The sequence below is a fragment of the Impatiens glandulifera genome, unplaced genomic scaffold, assembly GCF_907164915.1.
Source record: "Impatiens glandulifera unplaced genomic scaffold, dImpGla2.1, whole genome shotgun sequence".
Taxonomy (NCBI): Eukaryota; Viridiplantae; Streptophyta; class Magnoliopsida; order Ericales; family Balsaminaceae; genus Impatiens; species Impatiens glandulifera.
In genome coordinates, this window is record NW_025919601.1 from 1 (window position 1) to 15,019 (window position 15,019).

Here is a 15,019-nt window from a genome sequence, read left to right on the forward strand (position 1 = left end):
CTCTCTAGTATGAATTCCAAAATAATTGTTTTAGGTATAATTATAATTCTTTTTTCTTTATTTCTTAATCTATTATATATAATTTTTTGAATAACATTATACACATATATTTTTATTGCAGTATATTATTAATCTTAGTTTATTTTTATATAGATTAGATGGTACAAATTATAAGAATTCCAACTTGTTAAGTTTGTAAAAAAATAAAACAATATCATATCTTTAATATCAAAATTTATAAATTAAAATTTAATTTTCACAATAAACTTATAAAATTATATTATCTATTTTTATTTTCTATAAAAACGTTTTTCTAAAACAAAAAATTATTTAAATTTAAAATTTTCATTAATTTTATTAAATTACTTTTATTTACATATTCATTCTCTATTTCAATAAAATATAATTTTAATTTTAAAATACATAAAATTTTATTTTATTATATTTACCCAATTTTTATATTAAAAGTATTTATAAACTTTTCAATAGTTTTTTTTTATCACTTTTCTATTTAATCAAAAATAACTCAAATATTTTTCAAATAATTATTATGATTTTTATATAAATGTAATTTTTCCATAGCACATTATAATTTTATTTTTAATTTTAAATACATAAAATATTATTTATTTTTCTTACTTATATTTTCTTATAATAAAATTATTATATATTATTAAATATTCTTATAATGTATATCAATAACTTTATCTTTTGAATTAAATTTTATATTCATCTTCTATAAATAAACTACTATATTTAGTATTAAATTGTTTTCATTAAATTAAAAAAATTATTTAATTTATTAAGATTTTTTTATTTAATCAAAATGTAATTTAAATTAAAAATACATAAAATTTAAATCAAAATTATTACTTCAAATTTTATTATTTTTAACATAATTTTTATTTATTTTATATAAATATGATTTCTGTATAACAAAATATATTTTATTTTTAATTTTTAAATACATGAAAAGTATTTTTTAGTTTTATAATATTAAAAATATTTATTTTTAATTATACTTATAATATTTATAATTAATTTTATGTTTTAAATTAAACTTATAATAATCATTCATTCATAAAAAAAAATTATATTTTACATTAAATATTAAGTTTAATTTTGAATTAAAAACTCTTATTTAGTTTTTATTATTTAAAATAATTATTTTTTATATAAATATAATTTATAAATAACAAATATTATTTAGTTTTTTAATTATATATTTCTTATATTTAGAATATTGTTTTTAATATTATTTAAAACTAATTTTAAACTATAAATTAAAGTGTATTTACATTAAATTTGTATTAAAATTTTTAAAATTGTATTTTTTTTCTATGTAATCAAATATAATTTAAATTTTACATTAAAATTATTTAAGTTTAAATTTGCATTAAACTTATGAAAATTGTAAATATTCTATTTAATCAAATATAATTTAAATTTTACATTTTAAACTTATTTTCATTAAATTTAAATTTCTAATAAATTTTGTATTTTTTTATTTAATAAAATAAAATTTATATTTAAATAAAACAATTCCTTTAATTATTATTATTTTTAATTTTTTTATATATAATATTAATTTCTTCATAACAAAATATAATTTTAGATTAAATTTTTAATACATAAAATAATATTTATTTTTTTACATAAAATACTTAAAATTTTGAATCAAACTAGAAACGAAGTAATATAGTAGCTCGATATTGTTGAGGGACAACTTAGGCTTCAAAAAATAGTTGTCGTCAAGCTCTACGTAAAGAGTGATCTCTTCGCCTGCAAACTTTCTGGTTCCGCGTGTGGATATTTTGGTCAACATCGTCGCATACACAAAGTTAATTATCTCCAATGTAGTAGAACTTTGTTATTCATAGTCATCCTGTTATATTCAAGAACCAGCCTGAATCCAAAGTAATTTCATTATCTAATTCAAATTCTACTGACTATTTGTGGTTATATCATATGTTTCTTAACATGACATATTGATGTTCTAAAAGGTTCTCAATTCTCAAAATCGTGGATGTCGAACTATCATGGTGAAGGAGTATTGCCTATGGTTTTCAAAAGAATCCTAAACGACAAAATGAAAATTTTTTCCGAAGGTATTATTTCCTTATTTACCTTTCATTCGACCACTACTATTAATTATGAGAAACCTTATCTTGTTTAAGAAATACAAAATATTTGTTTCTCTTATATATATATATTGTTGTTAATGTCATCACATATGGATCATAGTAGACAAACAAATATCTTACAATTCATGTCATATATTCTCTTATGATATTTGTAGGTAAATAATGATGGGATAGAAAGAAAATCACTTGATGCCGATGTTATGAAAGTTGCTCCTGCGGTATGCAATTTATTGATAATCAAATAAAATTTCACTAATTTCGACTTTCTGATTCTGAATTTTGATTTCATCTGTAGCCTGGAGGATTCCAAGCTAATGATTCAAGACTTATGAATTGGTGAAGAATGTATTATATATGGTGTAAAGAGGATGATTGTAGATTTTATTGCACTCCTCCTTGGGAAAGCTGAAGGTATAAATGATTATTTTTAGATGAAACTCCATTTTTATGGTGCTTGAATCTTAAACTCTTGTTTACATTGATAAGTGTGACTTTGTCTTTTTTGTTTTTCTTGTTTTGTAATTGGTCTTATTTCGGTGATGCAGAAGGAATCGATATTTTTTATGAATTTGAAGACCTTAGATAGACGAGAGGAGTTGTTGATATTTGTCAAGAATTTAGTTTCAAGTCTAAATTCCAAGATGAATTATTTAGGTATAATTATAATTCTTTCCTCTTTCCTCTTTCTTAATCTATTATATATAATTGTTTGAATAATATTATACTCACATTTATTTTTATTGCAGTATATTATTCATTTTAGAGATCGACTTTCATTAGTTTAAGTAAGTTTTATTATCTTTCTATATAAGATGCATGATACGTTTTTAGATGCATGATAGATTTATTTTAATATACGTTAGATGGTGCAAATCCATGATAGATGCATGATACGTTTTTAGATACATGATAGATTTATTTTGATATAGGTTAGATGGTGCAAATTATAAGAATTCCAACTTATTAAGTTTGTAAAAAAATAAACCAATATCATATATTTAATATCAAAATTTATAAATTATTCTTTTTTATTTTCTATAAAAATGTTTTTCTAAAATAAAATATAATTTAAATTTTGCATTAATTTTATTAAATTATATTTATTTACATTTCATTCTTTGTTTTAATAAAATAAAATTTAAATTTTAAAATACATAAAATATTATTTTATTATATTTACCTAATTTTTTATGAAAAGTATTTTTAAAATTTAAATCAACTAAACTTTTCAAAAAAATTATTTATCACTTTTCTATTTAATCAAATATAATTCAAACATTTTTCTAATTATTATTATTTTTATATAAATATAATTTGTCTATAACAAATTATAATTTTAGTTTAAATTTTAAATACATATAATATTATTTATTTTTCTTACTTATATATTTCTTATAATAAAATTAATATATATTTTTAAATATTCTTATAATGTATATCAATTACTCTACCTTTTGAATTAAATTTTATATTCATAGTCAATTTTATAAATAATTTATTATATTTATTATAAATTTTTTTATTAAATTTTATTAAATTTATTAAGATTTTATTTTATTATTTAATTAAAATATAATTAAAATTAAAAATACATAAAATTTAAATCAAAATTATTATTTTAAATTTTATTATTTTTAACAGAATTATTATCTATTTTATATAAATATGATTTCTCTGTAACAAAATATATTATAATTTATTTTTTAAATACATGAAAAGTATGTTTCAGTTTTTTTACTATTAAGAATATATTTTTTTAATTATACTTATAATATTTATAATTAATTTTATGTTTTGAATTAAACATATATTAATCATTAATTCATAAAAAATATTATATTTTGCATTAAATATTAAATTTAATTTTGAATTACAAAACTCTTATGTAGTTTTTATTATTTTAACATAATTATTTTTTATATAAATATAATTTATCAATAAAAAATATTATTTTGTTTTTAATTATATATTTATTATATTTAGAATATATATTTTTTTAATATTATTTGTAACTAATTTTAAACTATAAATTAAAGCATATTTACATTAAATTTGTATTAAAACTATTAAAATAATATTTTTCTATTTAATCAAATATAATTTAAATTTTACATTAAAATTATTTTTATTAATTTTAAATTTTCATTAAACTTATTAAAATTGTATATATTCTATTTAATCAAATATAATTTAAATTTTACATTTAAAATTTATTTTAATTAAATTTAAATTTCTATTAAATTTTGTATATTTTTAATTATAAAATACATTTTATATTTAAATAAAACAATTCCATTAATTATAATTATTTTTAATTATTTTATATATATAATAATTATTTCTTCATACCAAAATATAATTTTAGATTAAATTTTAAAAACATAAAATAATATTTATTTTTTTACATAAAATACTTAAAATTTTGAATGAAACGAAGTAATAAAGTAGCTTGGTATGGTTAAAGGACAACTTAGGCTTCAAAAAATAGTTGTCGTGAAGTTCTACGTAAAGAGTGATCTCTTCGCCTGCAAATTTTCCGGTCTTGCGTGTAGATAGCTCGGTCAACATCGTCGCGTACACAAAATTAATCATCTTCAATGTAGTAGAACCTTGTTATTCATAGTCATTCTGTCATATTCAAGGACCGGTCTGGATCCAAGGTAATTTCATTATCTAATTCAAATTCTACTAACTATTTGTGGTTATATCATATGTTTTTTAACATGACATATTGATGTTCTAAAAGGTTCTCAATTCACAAAGTCGTGGATGACGAACTATCATGGTGATGGAGTATTGCCTATGGCTTTCAAAAGAATCCTAAACGACAAAATGAAAAAATTTACAAAAGGTGTTATTTCCTTATTTACCTTTCATTCAACCACTACTATAAATTATGAGTAACCTTATCTTGTTTAAGGAATACAAAATATTTGTTTCTCTAATATATATATATATATATATATATATATATATATATATATATATATATATTGTTGTTAATCTCATCACATATGGATCATAGTAGATAAACAAATATCTTACAATTCATGTCATGTATTTTTTTATGATATTTGTAGGTAAATAATGATGGGATAGGAAGAACATCACTTGATGCCGATTCAATGAAAGTTGCTGTTACGGTATGCAATTTATTGATAATCAAAAAAAAATCACTGATTTCAACTGTTTGATTCTTAATTTTGATTTCAAATGTAACCTGGAGGATTCCAAGACAATGATTCAAGACTTATGAATTGGTGGGAAAATGTATTATACATGGTGTAAAGTGGATGATTGTAGATTTTATTCCACTCCTTCTTGAGAAAGTTGGAGGTATAAATGATTATAGTCTGTTTTTAGATGAAACTCCAGTTTTGTGATGTTTGAATCTTAAATCCCTGTTTACATTGATAAGTGTGACTTTGTCTTTTGTGTTTTTTCGTGTTTTGTAATTGGCTTATTTCAGTGATGTTGATGGAATCGATATTTTTCAGTAATTTGAAGACCTTTGATCGACAGAAGGAGTTGTCGATATTTGTGAAGAATTTGGTTTCACCTCTCTAGTCTGAATTCCAAAATGAATTTATTTAGGTATAATTCTTTCCTCTTTTATAAATTTATACACACATCTATTTTTATTGCAGTATATTATTCATCTTAGAGATCAACTTTCATGAGTTCAAGTAAGATGCATGATAGATTTATTTTGATGTAGGTTAGATGGTGCAAATTATAAGAATTCTAACTTGTTAAGTTTGTAAAAAAATAAACCAATATCATAGCTTTAATATCAAAATTTATAAATTAAAATTTAATTTTCACAATAAACATAAAATTATATTATTCATTTTTATTTTCTATAAAAATGTTTTTCTAAAAAAAATATAATTTAAATTTAAATTTTGCATTAATTTTATTAAATTATATTTATTTACATCTTCATTATCAGTTTTAATAAAATATAATTTAAATTTTAAAATACATAAAATTTTATTTTATTATATTTGCCTAATTTTTATATTAAAAGTATTTTTAAATTTTATATAAATTAAACTTTTCAAAAAAAAAAATTATTACTTTTCTTTTTAATCAAATATAATTCAAAAATTTTTCAAATAATAATAATTATTTTTATATATATATAATTTCTCTACCACAAATTATAATTTTAGTTTAAATTTTAATTACATAAAATATTTTTTATTTTTCTTACTTATATATTTCTTATAATAAAATTAATATATATTTTTAAATATTCTTTTAATGTATATCAATAACTTTACCTTTTTGAATTTAATTTTATATTCATATTTTATAAATAAGCTATTATATTTAGTATTAAATTATTTTCATTAAATTAAATTTTTTATTAAATTTATTAAGATTTTTTTATTTAATCAAAATATAATTTAAATTAAAAATACATAAAATTTAAATCACAATTATTACTATAAATTTTATGATTTTTAACATAATTATTATTAATTTTATATAAATATAATTTCTCTATAACAAAATATATTTTAATTTAATTTTTAAATACATGAAAAGTATTTTTTAATTTTTTTACTATTACTAATATTTTTTTAATTATACTTATAATATTTATTGTTAATTTTATGTTTTGAATTAAACTTATATTAATAATTAATTCATAAAAAAATAAAATTGTATTTTTCATTAAATTTACTTTTAATTTTAAATTAAAAAACTCTTATTTAGTTTTTATTATTTTAACATAATTATTTTTTATATAAATATAATTTATCAATAACAAATATTATTTAGTTTTTTAATTATATATTTCTTATATTTAGAATATATTATTTTTTATATTATTTATAACTAATTTTTAACTATGAATTAAAGCGTATTTATATTAAATTTGTATTAAAATTATATTTTTTCTATTTAATCAAATATAATTTAAATTTTAAATTTAAATTATTTTTATTCAATTTAAATTTGTATTAAACTTATTAAAATTATATATATTCTATTGAATCAAATATAATTTAAATTTTACATTTTAAACATATTTTCATTAAATTAAAATTTCTAATATTTTTTTTATTTTTTTATTTAATAAAACAATTCCTTTAATTATTATTATTTTTAATTATTTTTATATATAATAATAATTTCTTAATAACAAAATATAATTTTAGATTAAATTTTAAATACATAATATAATATATTTTTTTACCTAAAATAGTCTTGGTTTGCGTTCGTATTTTTATTAATTATTCATTTTGTTTAGTTGCTATCGATTTGTAATATTTCTATTAGTATATACACTTTTTGAATACTGTCTTAAGTTATATTTGGATAACTTATGATAAATCTTGTAATAACATGAATTATATTATTTTGAGTTTGTGTCCATCTTATTTTAACAACAAATGAGATTAATGTTTCCAGATCTATAGTTAAATTTTTTTTTATTTAATTAAAAGTTATTAGAACTAATCTTTCATTTTAGACACTCTTTTATATGTATTCGTCATTGATTTTTTATTTTTATAAATTTATCATTGTTTCAGCGATGGTTAGTTATGATTCTATATTATTTTTTTACGTCATTTATCAACACGAAAATAATTTTCACTACACCTCAGAATATTTTGTAAATATTTTATTGACTCGATTTTTCGAAAATGTCGATTAGTTTGTTCAGTGTTATACTTTCTTACTCAATGTTATAGAACTTAAATGACTTCGTATTTGAAGTCACATCAAAAAAATAAAAAAAGGTTAAATTTTAAATAATTATAGTTTTTGTTTTTTATTTTTATCATATTATTTAACGTTTATTTTGTATTATTTATAAATTATTTTTTTATATATAAAATTATTTTTTGAATGAATAAGAATTAACTAATTATAAATAAAAATAATAATAATAATTTTAAAATTGAATCATTTACTAATAAATGATTTAATATTAAAAATAATAATTTTTAAAATAATTTAATTAGTTAGACATGATAGTTGTTTACCTATTATATTATAAATATTGTATTATTACTATTATTATAATTTTATTATTTATTATAATAATTAATAATTGAAATATATATTATTAAAAATAATGTATGATGCTTAAATTTGGATAAAATTCTTAAGTATAATTTTAAGTTAATATTAAAATTATATAATAATATACTTAGTTGATTATATATATATATATATATATATATATATATATTTTTACAAATTATTATTATTGTTAGATAATTTGAATCCATTGGAATTAATATTATAATAATAGATAATAGATAATTTGAATCCATTGGAATTGGAAATCCTAACCCGCTTATTAGCCGTTTGTTGATTTATATAGGAAATATATATATCCAAATCCTAAAACCCCTTAAACCCCCCTCCGCAAATCGGAAATTTTACATAGACAGGCATTGTCTATTATCGTCGTACAACAGCGGCTCACATCTCAGAGGTTTGATAATGGATCCATGTCCCGTCGTATTGGATCCGCTACTGGTTCACGACGCCGTGATCTTTCTGATTCGTTCTCGAATGGAAAACCGGTGAGTTATGATTCTTGTTGGTAATGTTCGACTGAATTAGGTTGAAAATGATGGTTTGAATAAGAAATCAATCGTATAAGAAGAACTGACATGATCAACTTTTTACTTTTTGAGATTTGAACTTTTAGGGTTACTTTTTTTTTCTCTAAAGGAGATTTCTTTGTTTATTTGTTAAAATTCATGAATTATTTCTTCTAATTACATCAATTATATTGTATTATTTGGAAAAGAATCGTTTTCTTTAAATGCATACTGTTTCTTATAATATATATGCATATGTCCTGACTTACTGTTTTTATTAATGTATTAGTTTATCAGATGATGTTTGATTTGGCTGGTGTAGGTGTATTTTTCTTTGGAAAAAGGAAAGATTATTTCACCTGTCCTATGGCCGGGACACTGAAACGAAGAGGTATGAGAATATTCTTTCTTGCTTATAGCAAACAAGAAATTACAATGCATAATTTATTCTATTTAGTTAATCGTTGATTGAAAACCTAGAGAAATTACAATGCATTCGATTGTAACAGGTGCGATAAGAGGAATTTGATTAGAAATATGCAGACATTTGACTTCCAAAGACATAACGGTTATTCTGACCATTAGAGATGAAAAAAGAGGAATCTAATCTTAAAGAGATTACTAACTAGAGGAGGAAATGAACTACAAAAAAGAGGAATCTAATCTTAAAGAGATTACTAACTAGAGGAGGAAATGAACTACTTGTCATCTTCCATCAGCTTTATAGTGCAGAGATGTCTACTATTCCTATCTTTGTTGATTTAGTCAGATCCAAGTTCGACAAACTTGATATATTGGTATATTCTTCGTTTCTCTCTCGAAAATCTGAATTAAAAACAAGGCAAATAGGTATCGGTTATTTTTTATGATGTTTGCAGGTGATCAATGCTGGGAGGATAGGACTTGATGTCAATGCAATGAAAGTTGTTATTGATGCGGTATGATTTTGTTTTTAATGAAAATCAAAATCTTATTTACTGATTCTGTTTTTTTATTTCATTGGTAGCCGAGAAGAATACATGCAGATAAAGTATTATATATTGTGTAAATGGGATGATTGAAGCATTTATTCCACTCAGCTTTCTGATTCACCAAGGATATTGTCAATGTCTCTTATTCCTTGAGAAAACTGAAGGTATAAATTACAATCTGTTTTTAGCTACTGGAAACTCAATTTTTTTATATTTTGATGCTTGAATTTTAAGCCCGGTTTCCATTGATATGTGTGACTTTGTTTTTTTTTGTTATTTCTTGTTTTGTAATTGGCTCTATTTCGTTGATGCTGAAAGTTTCGTTATTTTTTCAGAAATTTGAAGCCCTTGGGTCGTTGTTGAAAGAAGTTGTCTTTATTTAGGTATAATCATAATTCTTTCATCTTTCTATCTTAATTTATTATATATAATTGTTTGAATAATACTATAAACATCTACTCTCTTATTGCAGTATATTATTCATCTTAAATATCAACCTTAATGAGTTCAAGTAAGTTTTTTTAACTTACTTAAATTTATATTATCTTACTTTTTAAGATGCATAATACTTTTTAGATGCATAATAAGTTTATCCAATTTAACATGCATCTAAAAAGTTATGATGTTGGTTTATTTATTTTTATTTTCTATTAATATCTAAATTAAAATTTAATTTGTACAATAAATTTAAAAAATTATATTATTCATTTTTATTTTCTATATAAACATTTTTTTCTAAAACAAAATATAATTTGAATTTAAATATTAATTAAGATTATTAAATTATATTTATTAAATACTTCTTCTTTATTTTAATAAAATATAATTTAAATTTTCAAATACATAATTTTTTTTATTTATCTAATTTTGTATTAAACATTTTTTTAAAATTTATATCAATTAAACTTATAAAATTATTTTTATAATATTTATAAATAATTTTAAACTTTGAATTAAACTTATATTAATCATTAATTCATAAAAATTATTTTATATTTTGTATTAAATATTAAATTTTATTTTGAATTAGTTTTTATTATTTTAACATAATTATTTTTTAAAATAAATATAATTTATCTATTATTTAAATTTGTAATTATATATTTCTTAGGTTAAATATTAATTATTTTTTAAATACTTATTTCTTATATTAATAATAATATATATTTTTTAAATCAAAATTATTACTTTAAGTTTTATTACTTTTATTATAATAAAAAATATATATATATATAAATATGATTTCTCTATAAAATAAAATAAAAAATACAATTATAAATTCATAAAATATTATTTAATTTTTAATTTTTATATCTTATATTAAAAAGTATTATTTTTTTAAATATTCATATAATATGTTTAATAATTTTAAATTTTGAATTAAACTTTTATTAATATTTAATTATTAAGCACGCTCTTATATATTTTTTTTTGAATTAAAGTTTTTTATTAAATTTAATTTATCATTAAACTTATTAACATTTTTATAATATAATTATGAATTATTTTTTATATAAATATGATTTCTCTGAAAAATAAAATATAATTTTAGTGTAAATTACTTACATAAAAATTATTTAATTTTTACTATATTTTTCTTATATTAAGAATATTATTTAAATTTTAAATATTTAAGTATAAATAATTTTAAATTAAATTAATATTTATCATTAATTCATAAACACGTTTTTATATTTTTTTAGATTAAATTTAAATTTGCAATAAACTTATTAGAATTATATTTTTTTAATTTAATCAATATAATTTAATTTAATTTTTTTAATAAAACTTATTTTCATAAAATTTAATTTTGCATTTAACTTATTAAAAACTTATTTTTCTTAATATTTATACTTTTTTATATTTAATCAAATATAATTAAAATTCAAAATACATAAAATTTAAATAATTACTTTAATTTTTATTATTTTAAAAATAATTTTTATTTATTTTATATAAATATGATTTCACTCTAACAAAGTGTATTTTAATTTAATTTTTAAATACATGAAAAGTATATTTTTTAATTTTTTACTATAAAGAATATTATTTAGTTTTTTAAATATTCTTATAATATTTATAATTAATTTTAAGTTTTGAATTAAACTTATATTAATCATTAATTCATAAAAATAATTTTTTATTTTGCATTAAACATTAAATTTAATTTTAAATTAAAAAACTCTTACTTAGTTTTTATTATTGTAATATAATAATTTTTTATATAAATTTAATTTATCTATAAAAAATATTATTTATTTTTTTACTTATAAATTTCTTATATTTAGAATATTTTTTTAATACTCTTTATAAATAATTTTAAATTATAAATTAAAATTTTATTTACAATAAATTTGTATTAAAATTATTAAAATTGTACTTTTTATATTTCATTAAATATAATTTAAATTTTATATTTAACTTGTTAAAATTGAATATAATTTAAAATTTACATTTTAAACTTATTAAAATTGAATAAAATTTAAAATTTACATTTTAAACTTATTTTCATTAAATTTAAATTTGTATTAAATTTGGTAATTTTTTTTAATAAAACAAAATTTATATTTAAATAAAACAATTCCTTTAATTATTATTATTTTTAATTATTTTTATATATAATAATAATTTCTTCATAACAAAATATAATTTTAGATTAAATTATAAATACATAAAATAATATTTAATTTTTTACATAAAATACTTAAAATTTTTGAATTTAACTGAAAACGAAGTAATATAGTAGCTCGATATGGTTAAGGGACAACTTAGGCTTCAAAAAGTAGTTGTCGTCAAGCTCTACGTAAAGAGCGATCTCTTTGCCAACAAATTTTCTGGTTTCGTGCGTGGATATCACGGTCAACATCATCGCGAACACAAAGTTAATCGTATTCAATGTAGTAGAACCTTGTTATTCATAGTCATTCCTTCATATTCAAGAACTAGTCTGGATCCAAGGTAATTTCATTATCTAATTCAAATTCTACTGAGTATTTTGTGGTTATATCATATATTTCTTAACATGACATATTTATATTCTAAAAGGTTCTCAATTCTAAAAGTAGTGGAGGTCTAACCGTCATGGTGATGGAGTATTGCATATGGCTTTCAAAAGAACCCTAAATAACAAAATGAAAAAAATTACTGAAGGTGTTATTTTATTATTTTACCTTTAATTCTATCACTACTATAAATTATGAGTAACCTTATCTTGTTTAAGAATACAAAATATTTTTTTCTCTTTTATATATATATATATTTATTTATTTATTGTTGTTAATGTCATCACATATGGATCATAGTAGACAAACAAATATGTTACTGTAAGAATATATAGAGAAATTGATTGTATTGAATTTTATATATGAATTACAAACAATATGTCACTTATATAGACATTGAATTAGACTTATATGAAAACTAATATAATATAATATTATATTGATATTATCACAATTTATTATATTGTGATAATATCTTACAAATATATTATTTTATATTCTAACACTTACAATCTTATGATATTTTTAGGTAAATAATGATGATATAGGAAAAACATCACTAGATGTTGATGCAATAAAATTGGTTGTTACGGTATGCAATTTGTTGATAATCAAAATTTTCTTTATTGATTTCAACTTTCTGATTCTGAATTTTGATTTCATTTGTAATCGGGTGATTCAAGACTTATGAATTGATTGAAGAATGTATTATATAGGGTGCAAAGAGGATGATGGTAGATTTTATCCAGAAGGAATAAATGATTATAATATGTTTTTAAATGAAACTCCATTTTTGATATTTTGATACTTGAATCTTAAATCCCTATTTACATTGATAAACGTGACTTTATCTTTTGTGTTTTTTCTTGTTTTGTAATTGGCCTTATTTCGGTGATGTTGAACGAAACGATATTTTTCAGGAATTTGAAGACCTTGGATCGACGAAAGGAACTGTCGATATTTGTCAAGAATTTGGTTTCACCTCTCTAGTCTGAATTCCAAAATGAATTTATTTAGGTATAATTATAATTCTTTCTTCTCTTTCTTAATCTATATAAAAAAAAATATTATACACACATCTATTTTTATTACAGTATATTATTCATCATAGAGATCAACCTTCATTCAAGTAAGTTTTTTTTCTTACTTAAGTTTATATTATTTTTCTATATAAGATGCACGATAAGTTTTAAGATACATGATAAGTTTATTTTGATGTAAGTTAAATTGTGCAAATTTTAAGAATTCAAACTTGTTAGGTTTGTAAAAAAATAAACAATATCATATCATTAATATCAAATTTTGTAAATTAAAATTTAATTTTCACAATAAACTTATAAAATTATAATATTTATTTTTTATAAAAATATTTTTCTAAAAACAATATAATTCAAATTTAAATTTTGCATTAAATTCATTAAATTTATTAAATTATATTTATTTACATAATCCTTCTTTTTTTAATAAAATATAATTTAAATTTTAAAATATATAAAATTTTATTTTAATATATTTGCCTAATTTTTATATTAAAAGTATTTTTAAAATTTATATCAACCAAATTTTTTTAAATTTTCTTTTTATTACTTTTCTTTTTAATCAAATATTCTTATAACTTTACCTTTTGAATTAAATTTTATATTCTATCGTTATTTTTATAAATGAGCTATTTATATTTAGTATTAAATTATTTTCATTAAATATATATTTTTATTAAATTTATTAAGATTTCATTTTTTTTAATCAAATATTATTTAAATTTAATATTTTAATTACACTTATTTTCATAAAATTTAAATTTGCATTTAAATTATTAAAAACTTATTTTGCATTATATTTAATATGTTTTTCTATTTAATCAAATATAATAATTTTAATTTTTATTAGTTTAATAAAATAATTTTTTATATAAATATAATTTATCTATAAAATATATTATTTAGGTTTTTAATTATATATTTCTTATATATAGCATATATATTTTTTAATATTCTTTATAACTAATTTTAAACTATGAATTAAAGTCGTATTTACATTAAATTTGTATTAAAATTATTAAAATTGTATTTTTTCTATTTATTCAAATATAATTTAAATTTTACAATAAACTTATTTTTATTAATTTGAAATTTGTATTAAATTTTGTATTTTTTTATTTAATAAAATAAATTTTTTATTTAAATAAAACAATTACTTTAATTATTTTTAATATATAATAATAAATTCTTCATAACAAAATATAATTTTAGATTAAATTTTAAATACATAAAATTATATTTATTTTTTTACATAAAATATTTTAAATTTTAAATCTAACTAGAAACGAAGTA